The following is a 12,854-nucleotide window of genomic DNA, read 5'->3' on the forward strand; positions in this document are numbered from 1 at the left end:
TTAAAGTTTTAGCTTTTGTGGTTTTTCCCTCTGGTTCTTCTTGTTTTATGTTATATACTTCAGTTCTGAATCTTTGGTGTGTAGTTCCCATTACGAATAGTATAGGATAGTTATATATATATATGTATATATCTACATTTGTCTATTTTCATCTGCATGTGCCTTATCTCCATTCCTCTTTGCAAATGTGGATCTTTGAATCCTCCCCTTTTCAGTCATTGTTATTTCAATTTGTCCTTATGTATGCTGAATGTTCATACCTATCTTGCTATAGCAAATCTCTTCTTATTTTTAAGCTTATAATGTCCTGCTCGTAGTAAGGGTTGCACTCCTGTGCTTCTATCAGCCTGGTAGTCGCCTTTCAACTAATTATGTTTATTTATTTTTTATTTTTTGTCATTTTGTTTTAGGTGAGCTGACCCCTTTCAGTATTTCCTGTAATGCAGGCCTTGTAGTGAGAGAATTCCCTCAATTTTTGTATGTTTGAAAAGGTCTTTATTTCTCTTTCATATCTAAAGGAAAGCTCTGCTGGATACATTATTCTTGGCTGGTTGGTTGTTCCTTTCACTTAATAATTTGAATACTTGATTCTACTCCTTCCTTGCTTGTGAGGTTTGTTCTGAGAAGTCTCATGATAATCTAATGGGTTTTCCTTTATAGGTTACCGTCTTCTTTTCCCTGGCCGCCTTGATAATTCTGTCATTGTTGATTTTTGATCATTTTAACACAATGTCTTGGTGAAGGCCTTTTTGGGTTGTGAGAGTTGGGTGTTCTGTTGACTTCTTGAATTCCAAGCTCCAGCTCATTCCTTAGATTTGGGAAATTCTCATCAACTATTTGTCTGAAAATGCTTTCTAGTCCCTACTCCTTTTCCTTGCCTTCGATAATGCCCATTATTCTTCCATTATGTTTCCTCTCCTGATGGTATCAACTAGTTCTTGTACTTCTCTTTCATTATTTTTCATTTTTCGTTTTCTCTCTTCTTCCTTCTCATGTATTTCTAGATTTCTGTCTTTGATATCACTGATCCTTTCCTCTATTTAGTCGACTCTATTTCCAAAGCTTGTTATTTCATTTTCCAACTCTTGCAGTGTGTTCTTTATCTCCAGAAGGTTTATTCGGTTCTTTTTTAGGGTTTCAATCTCCTTACTAAAGAACTCATTCTGCTCGTCTAGTTGTTTTTTTCAATTCCTGAAACTGTTGATATGAATTGTTTCAGATCTCATTGAGTTTCTTCAGAAGTATCATCCTGAATTCTCTGTCATTTAAGTTGCATATTTCTATGTCCATAAGCTTATTTTCTGAAGCTTTTTCTCTTTCTTTTTGAACTGCTTTGTCACCTTCGTTGTGCATGGTATTTAATGGGTTTCTCTGCCTGGGCATTAATGGAAGTGTATTCTGCTTTTTTTCCAGAAAGAAGATTTAGTATATAATGGTCCCTAGCCTGTTGCAAAGAAGGTGTTTTCTTTTGGTTTCCAGTAGGTGATGTCTAAACCTCTTGCATCTCTGCTTTATATGAAGTCTTAATAATATCTTTTTTTCTTTATAGACGTTTAATCACGTTCTCTACCCTCAGTCTCAGTCCCTTTCAGTGTTAGTGACAGTTTCAGTGGTGCTTGCTCAGATTCCCCTGGGGCTCCACTTTTTCTGTCTTGGATGGTATGGGGGGTGGGGTCTTCTGGGTTGGGGAATGGGGACTGTATCTCAGCTTTGGCTTTGCAACCGTGGCTGGTAAAAATCAACTGTTGTTTCTCTGCCATCCCTGCTTTTGTGCCGTCCCCTTTTCTCTGCCTTCTGATCCGATGACTGTACTGCCGTGGGCTGCGTGGAGCTCACATCCCTCCCAGGCAGGGCTGTTCAGGGAACTCGCCACACCTTTCCCCGCTCCCCCCGCTACAGGGAGCTTTAGCAGGTGGGAGAGGTAGTTTCTTTGTTTCCCCCTGTCCAACACCCGACACTGGGGGTTCTGACCTGTGGTAACTCTTATGTGCAGATCCCATGCTCAGATGTGCTGGTGTGCAGTTTGGGTATTATTTGTTGAGTTTAAGATGTTCAGCTTATTGTTGTTTCAAGGGAAGAGATCCAGGGACATCTCTCACTTTGTGTTTCTGACGTCACTCTCTCTTTTCTTAATTTTGAGTTTGCTATTTCTTTTCATTCTTTCATTTTTATTGATGTAATTTTCCTTGGATTATTGTTTTACTTATATCACAGATTCTAGTATTGAAAGAAATTCTACAGTTTTAGTTTCTATTTTTCTTTTGACTCAAGAGTAATTTAAGAGAATTAATAACATTTCCAGTTGGAAGAGACTTTTTGATTTTATAGTTATTTTCTAGTTTTACTGTGTTGTGATTGGAGAAAATGTTTGTATTTCCTCCTTAAGGAATTTATTGATGTTTTCTTCATGCCTTAATATATGGTCTACTTTCATAAATTGTTTCATGTGTGCCTGAAATAAGGTGTTTTCTCTAATATTGGGCCATTAGTCTGGTATCTAGCCACAAGAAACTTTTCATTTTTCTCTTCTTAAATTGTCTTGGATGCAGCATGGTGTTAAACTGTTGTTATTTTTTTTTCTTGCATCTTCTATCGTTTTTGCTTTTTGTTGCAGATTGCTGCTGTCTTATTTGATGCATAGATATTCATTACTATTATATCTTCATTGAGAATTATTATAGCTGTTAGCATTATTGTCACTGTATTGTTTTTAAGGCTGAATTCTACCTTGTCAGATATTAAGACTGAAACTTCTTCCCCACCTTTTTTGGTTTGCATTTGCCTGTACACATTAGTTCATTTCTTTGTTTTCCCTTTCTGAATTTTTGTGTTAGGTATGCCTGGGGTACATTGGCATAGAGTTGGTTAGGTTTTGCTTTGTGATTTTAGGTAGACTGAATATACGATTTTTCTATATCTTTGCCATGACTTCATGGAAGGCAGGGTATAGTTTCCAACCCTTTGACTTTGGATTTGATTTTGTCAATGTAATTTTAGTGTACATGGCATGAGCAAAGGTTTGAAATGTGTTTGCATGGTTGGGCTTGTCGTCCTGTACTCTAGCCCTTTGCCATGAACAGGCCATACCTCAAATAGCCACTGGTTCAAGGAGAATGAGGAACAGTCATAGACCCAACCTGCAGCTCAGAGCAGAGCCCAGTCTAGATCAGCTAAACCCCAATTAACCTGCTGATGCATGGTTGAGAAATAAATGTATATTGTTTAATGCTGTTAAATTTTGGGGTTGTTACACAGAATTATTATGGCAATAGTTGAGTAATACATAAGCCAATCTTAAAATATTTTAAATAGGGGATCTAAATACACATTTATTGGTACATCTATTTGGTATTCTTGCTGTAATATTTTATATTGTAAGTTACTGTGTGTATTGTTACAATTACTGTGTATCTTTCACTCTGAAGGCTCTCCTCCTCTCTCCCCTCCCCCAACCCTTTTTGCTTTATTTTGTTCCTGTATTTGGGAAAGTTTGTATTTTTGTTCTAGATTACATTTATAACACTTCATATAATGTTCTTAGTTCCCCTTTTTGTTACTTAGCTTTTTACTATTTGTCTTTATCAGGTTTAATAATATCATTTGGTTCTCACCTATTAACAATCCAGCAGTGAATAGTTTATTCTGCTCTTCTTTCTCTTTCTTCTCTTCCCATTTAAAAATTTGTTTTTATTTTGTCTGAACATATAACTTTACATACTATTTTTCTATACTTATTGACACAATGTTTTAGTCTTAGATCTATATAAATATATCCATTGCTTATCATCAGTCCTTTTGCCAAAATTTCTCAAATCTTTTGATTGAATGGTTCGTCCTGTGACAGATTCCTCAGAAAGGACTCATAAGGAGTATATTCACCACATTCTTGTATATTCAAAACCTATTGAAAGCTGCTTTCCTATATTATTGATATCTGAAAGTCAGCTTGGCTAGATATAAAATCCTTGACTCATGGGTTTTCTTTTTGAGTCTCTTTAAAATGTTGTTCCTCTGTTATCTTGATTTGCATGTTATTTTGAGGTACCTGGTACCAATATGATTTTCCTTTCTTTGTAATTGACTTGACTTTATTGCCTGGAGGTCTAGAGAATTTATTTACCATCAAAGTTTATTAATTTTACTAGGACATGTTTCTCATTATAATTCTGGGTTAGTTTTTTTCCCAAGGACATAGTGGGACCTTTCAGGATGTAGGCTTAGCTCTTCTTTATCATAGAACATTTTCTTTAATTATAGTTTTACATCTTAGTTCTATTTCATTGTTTTCTTTTCTTCAGGGACTCCAATCATATGTATGCTAGATATTCTTTTCCATCTGCTACACCTCTATTTTCTTTGATCTGTAATACTTCCTTAAGTTTCATTTTTCTTGGATTCTTTTATTTCATCTTCAATGTCCGCTTCCATACTTTCAGTTATATCTATTCTCCTTTGGGGACCTGAGATAATTTTTTATTTTTCTTCATTTTTTTCTGAGTTTAGTGAGCTCCCATTGCACATCTTATTTGTCTATTTTTATTCCGAGTTTCTGATTTGTAGCATTCTTTCATATGTTATTGGTTAATTAAATTTAATTAACAATGAGAATGTTGTTATAATTTCTCCTCTGCTTTTGGCTTTTTATCCTGTTTGCATGTGTGTATTTTTATTTGCTAAAAAGTTTTCTCATATTTCTCCTTAAAGTATTTTTGTATGAAAACTTTGTGTTTATTTGTATTGGATTTTCTAGGATCAACAATAGCAAGGATGTTATGGGGAAAGGCTGGGGCTTGGTGATTGCCTTGATTTCTTAGTCCAGTAATATCCTACTTTGTCGATATGGTAACTGCAATTCCTTTAATAAAATATATTTTATTTTTATATCTGTCTTCTGATTTTTTGACAGCATCTTGTTTTAATAGGGCCCTTATCTTAGCTGCTTCCTTCTTTCTCTTCAATACCAAATGTCCAAGGGAAATCTTCCTTTTCCTAGGTGCTTCTCTCTTCTCCAGAAGCAGTGCCTTCTGCCACTTCTGGTTCCGTGAACTTTCCAAGTCTTTTGTTTTTTATTCCACCAGGTCTCACTTCTCCTCTCAGCATTTCTCTACTCAGGGTTGGTCTGTTCTTATGGATATGAACTCTAATTGGTGTTATATGTGCCCTATCACCATAAAGACCATGCTATTTCCCCTTTTCCATGAAATCCTCACCTGGATTTATATTCTGGTGTGGGATTTTGTGTCAACTCTGCTAATCTAAGATATTTCCCACTGACCTTTCATTAGAACTCATGGGTTTTGCTCTTTCCCGGTTACACTGTCGGTCTGAAAGTGATTTTATATTTGTTCTTTTTCTAAACAGTTCTTGAAGGATGTGGGAAGAGATTCAATATAGATAGCCTCAATTATCTTGTTTTTATTTTAGAATGCTTTATTCCCTATGAACTCTGTGGAAGATGATGATTAAAGTGCTTTAGTTTCTACCTTCCAGGTTTGAGTGGAACTTCTTTCATATAGAATACCGGTCACATTGTGGAGGAGAGGTGGAATAGGGTTAGGAGTGATAGAAAGGGAAGAAAAGATTTCCCTGAAAGGGCCGTAAAGGGTCATGAAGCTATACATTAGAAATGGGGATAAACAGCCTTCACACCATACCTGCCATCAGCCAGCCAATAAATCTTTATTACAGGTGAAGTGGTCACTGAATTGAATGCACTGAACAGAGATGCATCTTAGGTGACACACAGCTACCCAGAGTTACAAAAATGGTGTCAATGTGCATCTCAGGAACTTACCAAGGTCAGTGGTGCCCAACTTCTCCAGGTCTCAAGTCCTTACCAGAATCACCAAATCTGCTCATTAACTCCATTATTTTCTTCTGTTTGTTCTTCGTTCACCAAAATAACACTATCTGCATGGCAAGTACATCATGGGACACCCATATGATTGGCTATTACGCAGATGTTATACTGTTGAGCCATTCAGAACATCAGAATATACATACAAACTTTTACTAAACTATATGCTGTAGAATGCAAGAGTTCCACAGCTAAATATGTTTGGGAAACAGACTATCTTTCAGAGATTTGCAACGCACATCATTTTTTTAAAAGGCTTTGAGAAGTTCTGCGGTAAGTAAACTGGTTTAATTTTGTCTACATCAGCATTTCCTGGATGTTTTTTGATTGTGAAAACTCTTTTTCATGAGGGGCACCAAATAACACTTACAAACCTTTTGGGTAACTGAGAAATATGTGTGAAGAAAAGATAGAGTGGAAGTAGACCAAATACTTAATTATAAGTTTTGGGGTGGTGGGATTATGGGTGATTTCCCCCCCTGCTTTTTATGAATCTATTCATTCCAAATACTCTAAATGTTAAAATGCATTTGATAAAAGCTAAAACACAGTGATTAAAACCCTCCAAGCATTTCCCAAATTATTCCTTCAACAAGGAATGCCAGTAGGACCCAGTCTCTCCCCAGCACTCTGGCCTGTCACTTTCCTAGGTCTCTAATCTCATTTTGAACCTACTTTGTGCTACATGTTGAGGTTACAGCAGCGTGCAAGAACAGTCACTGTCCTGACCTTGTGACATGTACTGTAACTAAATTATCACACTTTTGAATATCTAACCACAGGGAATAGATTTCAGAGGCGGTAATGGTCAAGCTAAAGTTTGATTGGTGAAATAAGAGCTAATGAACACAGATGCAAGGAAAAGCAACCTCACTCTGGAGGAGGAGTTACACTTGCACAGGCCCAGTGACAGGAGGCAACAGTTTTTCTGGGGATCTGAAAGTATCATGTAGCTAGAGTGCAAGAGGTAAATGAGGGAAAGTGATAGGCATGGGCCAGATCATGCAGGCCTCATGAAAGCCACGTTAAGGATCTAACTTTTTTTTTTTTTTTAATCATAAGGGGAATAGGAAGCCATTGACATCGCTTTAAACAGGTTGCACCTTAAAATGATTCCTCTGATGCCATGTGGATAATAGATTTGAAGGACCCACTGTGGTAGCCAGGAGACCAGTTAGGGAGTTCTAGTCTAGGTGAGACAGCTAATGGCCCAGCGTAGGGTGAGGAATTTGAAGAAATAGACTCAAGAAAATGTAGGACTTAACAATCAAAAGGGCTCGGTGACAATGGATTTGGAGAGTCAAGGACAGGGGTAAAGAACAATTCGTAAGTTCTGATTTATACAACTCTGTGGCGATGCCATTTGCCAAAGTAGGGAACATAGTGAAGGCTCCAGCGTGTGTGTGTATGTGTGTTTGTGTGTGTGTGATCATAAATTTGGTCATGGAGATAATGAGTTTCAAGCACTACTGATAGATCCAAGTAAATATGAGTGTTCAGAGTAGAATTCTGTGCTGGAGATTCAAATTTAGAAGCTATCGGTATGTAGGAAGTAGACTGAAACTGTGGGCCTGTATGAAATTGCCTATAAATAAGTAAAGGAAGAGAGCTTGGACTTGATCCTCAAATTAACACTTACCAGCTTCATGGAGGAGTATTAGCTGCAAAGAAGACAGTGAAGGCATCCCTAGAGAGGAAGAAGAGAGTGTGGGATCAAAGATGCCAAGGAAGTAGTGTTTCAGGAAGGAATGAGGAAGAGTATCAAAAGCTGCTGAGAGGTCAAGTAACACAAAGGCTATAAATGTAGAGCGGGGGGAAGGAAAGTCAGTGACCATGAACCATGCTTGCAGAATTTTGACTGTCATGTATGTTCCCAATTAGACTTCTTAATATCAAGGCTAGCAAAACGCTGAGCAAAAAAGTTTCCATAAATTTTTCGTAAGAATGATTTACACACACTAAGATCAGTCAGTGGTTTTGCTGTGACTCCTCCTCCCCCTTCCAACCATCATTTTCAGATGCATTTTGACAAGACCAGTCCTGTGCTGGTCACTGGAAACAGTGGATCAGATGCACCCTTTGCCCCCAAGGAGCTCACCATCTGGTCGGGGAGAAAAGCACAAAACGCAGAGAATCATCACATCAAAGCACTGGCTTAGTGGTTTACCTACATCAAGCAGCTAGTGGCATGGTCTCAGGAACTGTAGACTCAAACAGTGAAGCAAAGCTAAGTATTTCAGGGGATTTTAGTAACCAGCTTCATCTCTTGACGAACCCCTGAAAGGCCTGGGAAAGAGATGGCCACCCAGGTGCAGAAATCTGAGAACATCTTTTGATCTAAATTTACTTCTTTATGAAGGGTGGGCCTTTTGGTCAGCTAATTTTGGTCACAAAAGTTAACCTTTTTTGTTTTCCACAAATTAGATCTACTGGTTTTACTTTATAATACATACTAAAGTTTTTTAATTAGTTTCAAATATACAGCACATTGGTTAGATATTTATATAGTTTATAAAATGTTCCCCCTAATTGCTCCTTCTCTCCTCTGGTTTTCCACCTAGCCAATATATTAATGCTAACTACATTCCCTATGCCATGACTCCCGATCCCCATGACCATCTATCAACTACTTATTTGTATTTCTTTAACCCTTCACTCCATTCTCCCAGCCCACCAACCCTTCCCCTCTGTCCATCACCAAATTGTCCACTGTATTTGTGAGTCTGCTTTTGATTAGCTCTTTTTGTTCCGTAGATTCTGCATATAAATGAAATCATATATCTTTCTCTGACTTATTTCACTCAGCATAAGAATCTCTAGGTCCATCAATATTGTTGCAAATGGTAGGATTTCATTTTTTTAATGGCTCAGTAATATTCCATTGTATATATGAACCATAACTTCTTTACCCAATAATACATACTAAAATTTTAAGGCAGCATTCTCTAGAACTGAATTTGGTTCCAGGAAAGGAGAAACAGTACAAGTCAATCATGTTCTCACAGAACTCTTCCAGTAGAATCAGAATTCACCTTCCTGGCTTTTGCACATCACATTAACCAACATGGGAAAATGGGCAGCTTTGACCTCATAAAGTAATCTCTCTCCAAACATTTGGGGACTGGGCCATTGGCGTTTCTTCTCTCAATATGTCTACCTCAACGCTTCATAGGATCTCTAACTTGATGAAAGCACTAAAATTTGTTGAAAGTTACTAGAAATTATAAATACTTTTGACATCTTCAATCAGAGCTGAAGTTGTGATATGCACCTTTATCTTAAGTTTTTGTTCAACATGCTCAAATTAAGTCAGGCCAATCTCTTCCAGGAAACTTAATACCCACAGTCATGACAAAGAATGGACAAACTTGTAAGCTGGAGATCTCTCTGTGGCTAGTAAGGAAACTTTTGAACTTTGCAGAAAAAGAAAGAACCCAAGAATTTTAAAGGATTTATTTGATTTCTCCACATGATCACAGCTATGGTATTACATCAATAGAGTCTGTTATTACTCACAAACAGAATGCATATTAAAACAAAACACTCCTTTCCTCCCCAAAGTTACATAATGGGTGCCGGACTTCTTGTGAGCGAGGTGTCTGTTGAAGTCTTTGAACCATCTGCATTCAAGACCTGATTCTAATTGTTTAAAACAACTTGAAGGTGAATGACAGTTCTCAAGAGGAGACGGAAACTGCACGTGATCTCAGTGACAGAACAGTGAAACTAACATGCACATGAGCTACAAGATATCTCAAGCAGGCTCCTCCTGCTTGTCGCTTTTTACCACCCCCACTTCACACTGATTCATTATGCAATTTATTTCCTTGATTATTGTTGTTATTTAAAATACGTACAAAATTACTTGTTTTTTAGGCAGGAAGGATGATGATATTTTACAAAGAAACTGTAAGATGCATGCTTATCTGTAGAGACGTAGCTTCATATGGAATGCTGAGTCAACACTTAGGGTCATGTTTAAATAATCTGCTGTTTTTTCAGCTCATTTTAAAGAAAAACGAGGCTTCTGCTGCATGCAGCGCATGATGGAAAAATCGCTCTATACTGGATAATTGAAGACATTTTTAAGCAAGATGTGCACATCATATTAGGATGAACTTTATTTTTTACATTGTTGTACAATTCATTCATAAACTTAAAAAATACAAATACATGATTTAATTGTTGTCCCAGAAAAGACTTTTGTGATACTACCAGCTGTTTCCTCGAAGTCTCCTATTCCTGTCAGATATTATGTATTTGAAATAATTTGTGCGACTTGAGAAAAATGTCCCAAGTGTGTCCTGACAGTAAGAAAGGATAACATAAACATCCTGGTGGCACTCAGCCTCCTGCCTCCTGGAGGGGCGGGTAGGGAGGCTCTGTGAATTATAGGTCCCTACAGCTGTGACTCTGACAGGCTGGGATCTAGAGAGAACAGTCCCACTAAAGCAACATGGGGGACACCAGTTTATCAGAAGTTTTTGCTTCCCAAATAAGATTTGGGCAATGTGGCTCCAGATTCCTCATTGGAACTATGTATTTCTGGAAACATTTCTCATGACAGATTTGTAAATAAAACACATAGAAACCTCATTGACCTGATCCCAATACACTGTATGTAAAGTTGGAAAAATGGGGAGAAACTAAATTTGTTCAAGAAGCTGGTCCTGTGGCATCCCGACAAAACTTTAGGGCACACCAATGACAGTGTTGGAGGTGAGAGTTCTGAACAGCCCTCAGAGCATGAAGGACACAATGCAGAGAAAGCCCCTCCCACTGGCCCCCATCAATGAATTGTTTTTGTTTCTCACTAATATTTACCTCTTCAGAAAGGGTGACCAAAACCGACTGTATCTTTTCTGGAACAACCTAGATTTTACATTTGGACTCTACCATTGGTACAGAAGGGTGAAGAAAAGCCAGACATTTAATAAGTTATCATTTTACTTCAACTATTTGTCAACAGTAACACTGTTATATTTTGGAAATACACAATAAATAGATGTGGCCTCACACAACCAACACTGATGACACGGTATAATTTGACTTCTCCTTGTCAGAAAAACATCCTTTAAACTAAACAAAAGAGAATGTGAATGCCTTGGGGAGCCTGGCTCTGAAGGAAAAACAAAGAATTCAGGAGTCAATGCAACCGGGGAGCCTCCCATCAGCAGTGCCTGGACCAAATCAGGCACTCCTGTGCTTTTTATTTCCCTTTCTGAGCAGATGCCCAAGAGAGACATGCTACACCGACGGGAAGATAAAGGCAGACAAGGTTAAAGTCACACTTCTTTTTTAAAAAGGCTAAACTCTAGATCGCTGTATTTGCTCTCTGTGGAGAAACAAAGTGCTCAGTTTGCAGATTTGCTGGTATGGTGACCTCAATGATATGACAAAGGGGTGGGTGGGGAGGGAAAAGGACAGAACCCTCAGCCAGCTGGCCAGGGTGGGTTCCCTTCTGTTGTCTGCCGTCTGGCCACAGCTTGCCACGCCTTCCACGGAGCACGGAGCCCCCATGGCTCAGTCCTGCGTTAGCTTCGCCCTTTCTGAAAGGGCTCTTCGCCTGGGCAGGTGCCGTGGGGCAGTCCTCGGGTCCCATGGCTTAGGAGCACAGCACTGGTGGCTGCAGTGGCTCGAAAGGCTGAAACTACAAAGTATGGCCCATGGGTGACTCAAGCACAGAACCGGACGCATGCAGCGCCCGGCCCCAGGGGAGTGGATGGTGTCACCACAACACGGAAGCGACAAGAGCACAGCTGAGAGTCATGTGATGCCCTGGAAGCTAACTGGATCATGAGAAGGCAGCAGGGGCTTCACTGGCGAGGGCTGGGCACTTGTCAGCTGAGGTCAGATGGGCCACGGTGATGACACGAGGGTTGTGCTAGCACATGGCTATATGGAATTACAATGATCACGGCTACCACTCAGAAAACAAAACGGGAAACACACACACCGCCCTGGGTTACTAAACACTAGAATCAGTCTGCAGGTTTGACAGAGGTTCCTAGTGGAACCATGCTCAGGGGCTCCTGCCTGCTGCAGCTGGAAACAGGATGAGGAAGTTATGGTTCTAGGGAGACAAAGATGAGAGTTGGTCATTTTCATTTTGGAGATGATACGTCTGTGGTATATGGGTGCCTCTCTGAGAGGACTCTGAATGAGTGTGCATCAAATCAAGTGCATACAAAAGAAATATGGATCATGGAAATTCACAGTTATCACAGCCATTAAAGTGTCTATGAATCTGCGTAACTAATATTCTAAGACAACTAGTTCTTAACTAGTCGTCCTGAATTGCTACTATAGTTTACTGCATTTTATCTATTTGCTTACCTGAAATAACAGAGCAGTTATAATACTGATTACTTATGATAATATTCTGTTAATAAAATAAGGATTTATACAAAGCCATTTTGGACTTTTTAAACAGTTAGATGCTATGTTACTTGGCACAGTTAGTAATGATTGCGTAAAGATTTTAGTCAGTCCTAGAGGGACTTCTCTTCTTTTTACGAAAATATGGATGTATCTGACTTTGTTCCTAGCATTTAGTTTTTGGTCTACTTTCTCGCACATTCATCTAGGTATTGTCTTCCTATTAGGTAAGTAGAGCTCTTTGTAAAGTCTACACTGCTAATTTTGTGGATTGAAACATTTGCCTTTCACACACAAATACTACCTATACAGTGTGTGTGTGTGTGTGTGTGTGTGTATGTGTGTGTATGCGTGTGTGTGTGTGTGTGTATATATATACATTTTTTTTTTTTTTTTAGTATCAGGTTTATTAGAAAACTCTCACCCCGAACTGGTGTAGCCTGTGATACAGTACTGCCCTTCGTTAAAACCAAATGGAAGAAATATACTCTTTTCCAAAGTGGTCTATACAAAAGGCATAAAAAGCAGTTTCTGGTATGATTTGGGCTCTGAGCTTCTGCCCCTTGGCATTTCCATCGCACCAGTGGTTAAGATATATATCCTCACTAGACACCTCTCT

The sequence above is a fragment of the Pteropus alecto genome, unplaced genomic scaffold, assembly GCF_000325575.1.
Source record: "Pteropus alecto unplaced genomic scaffold, ASM32557v1 scaffold75, whole genome shotgun sequence".
Taxonomy (NCBI): Eukaryota; Metazoa; Chordata; class Mammalia; order Chiroptera; family Pteropodidae; genus Pteropus; species Pteropus alecto.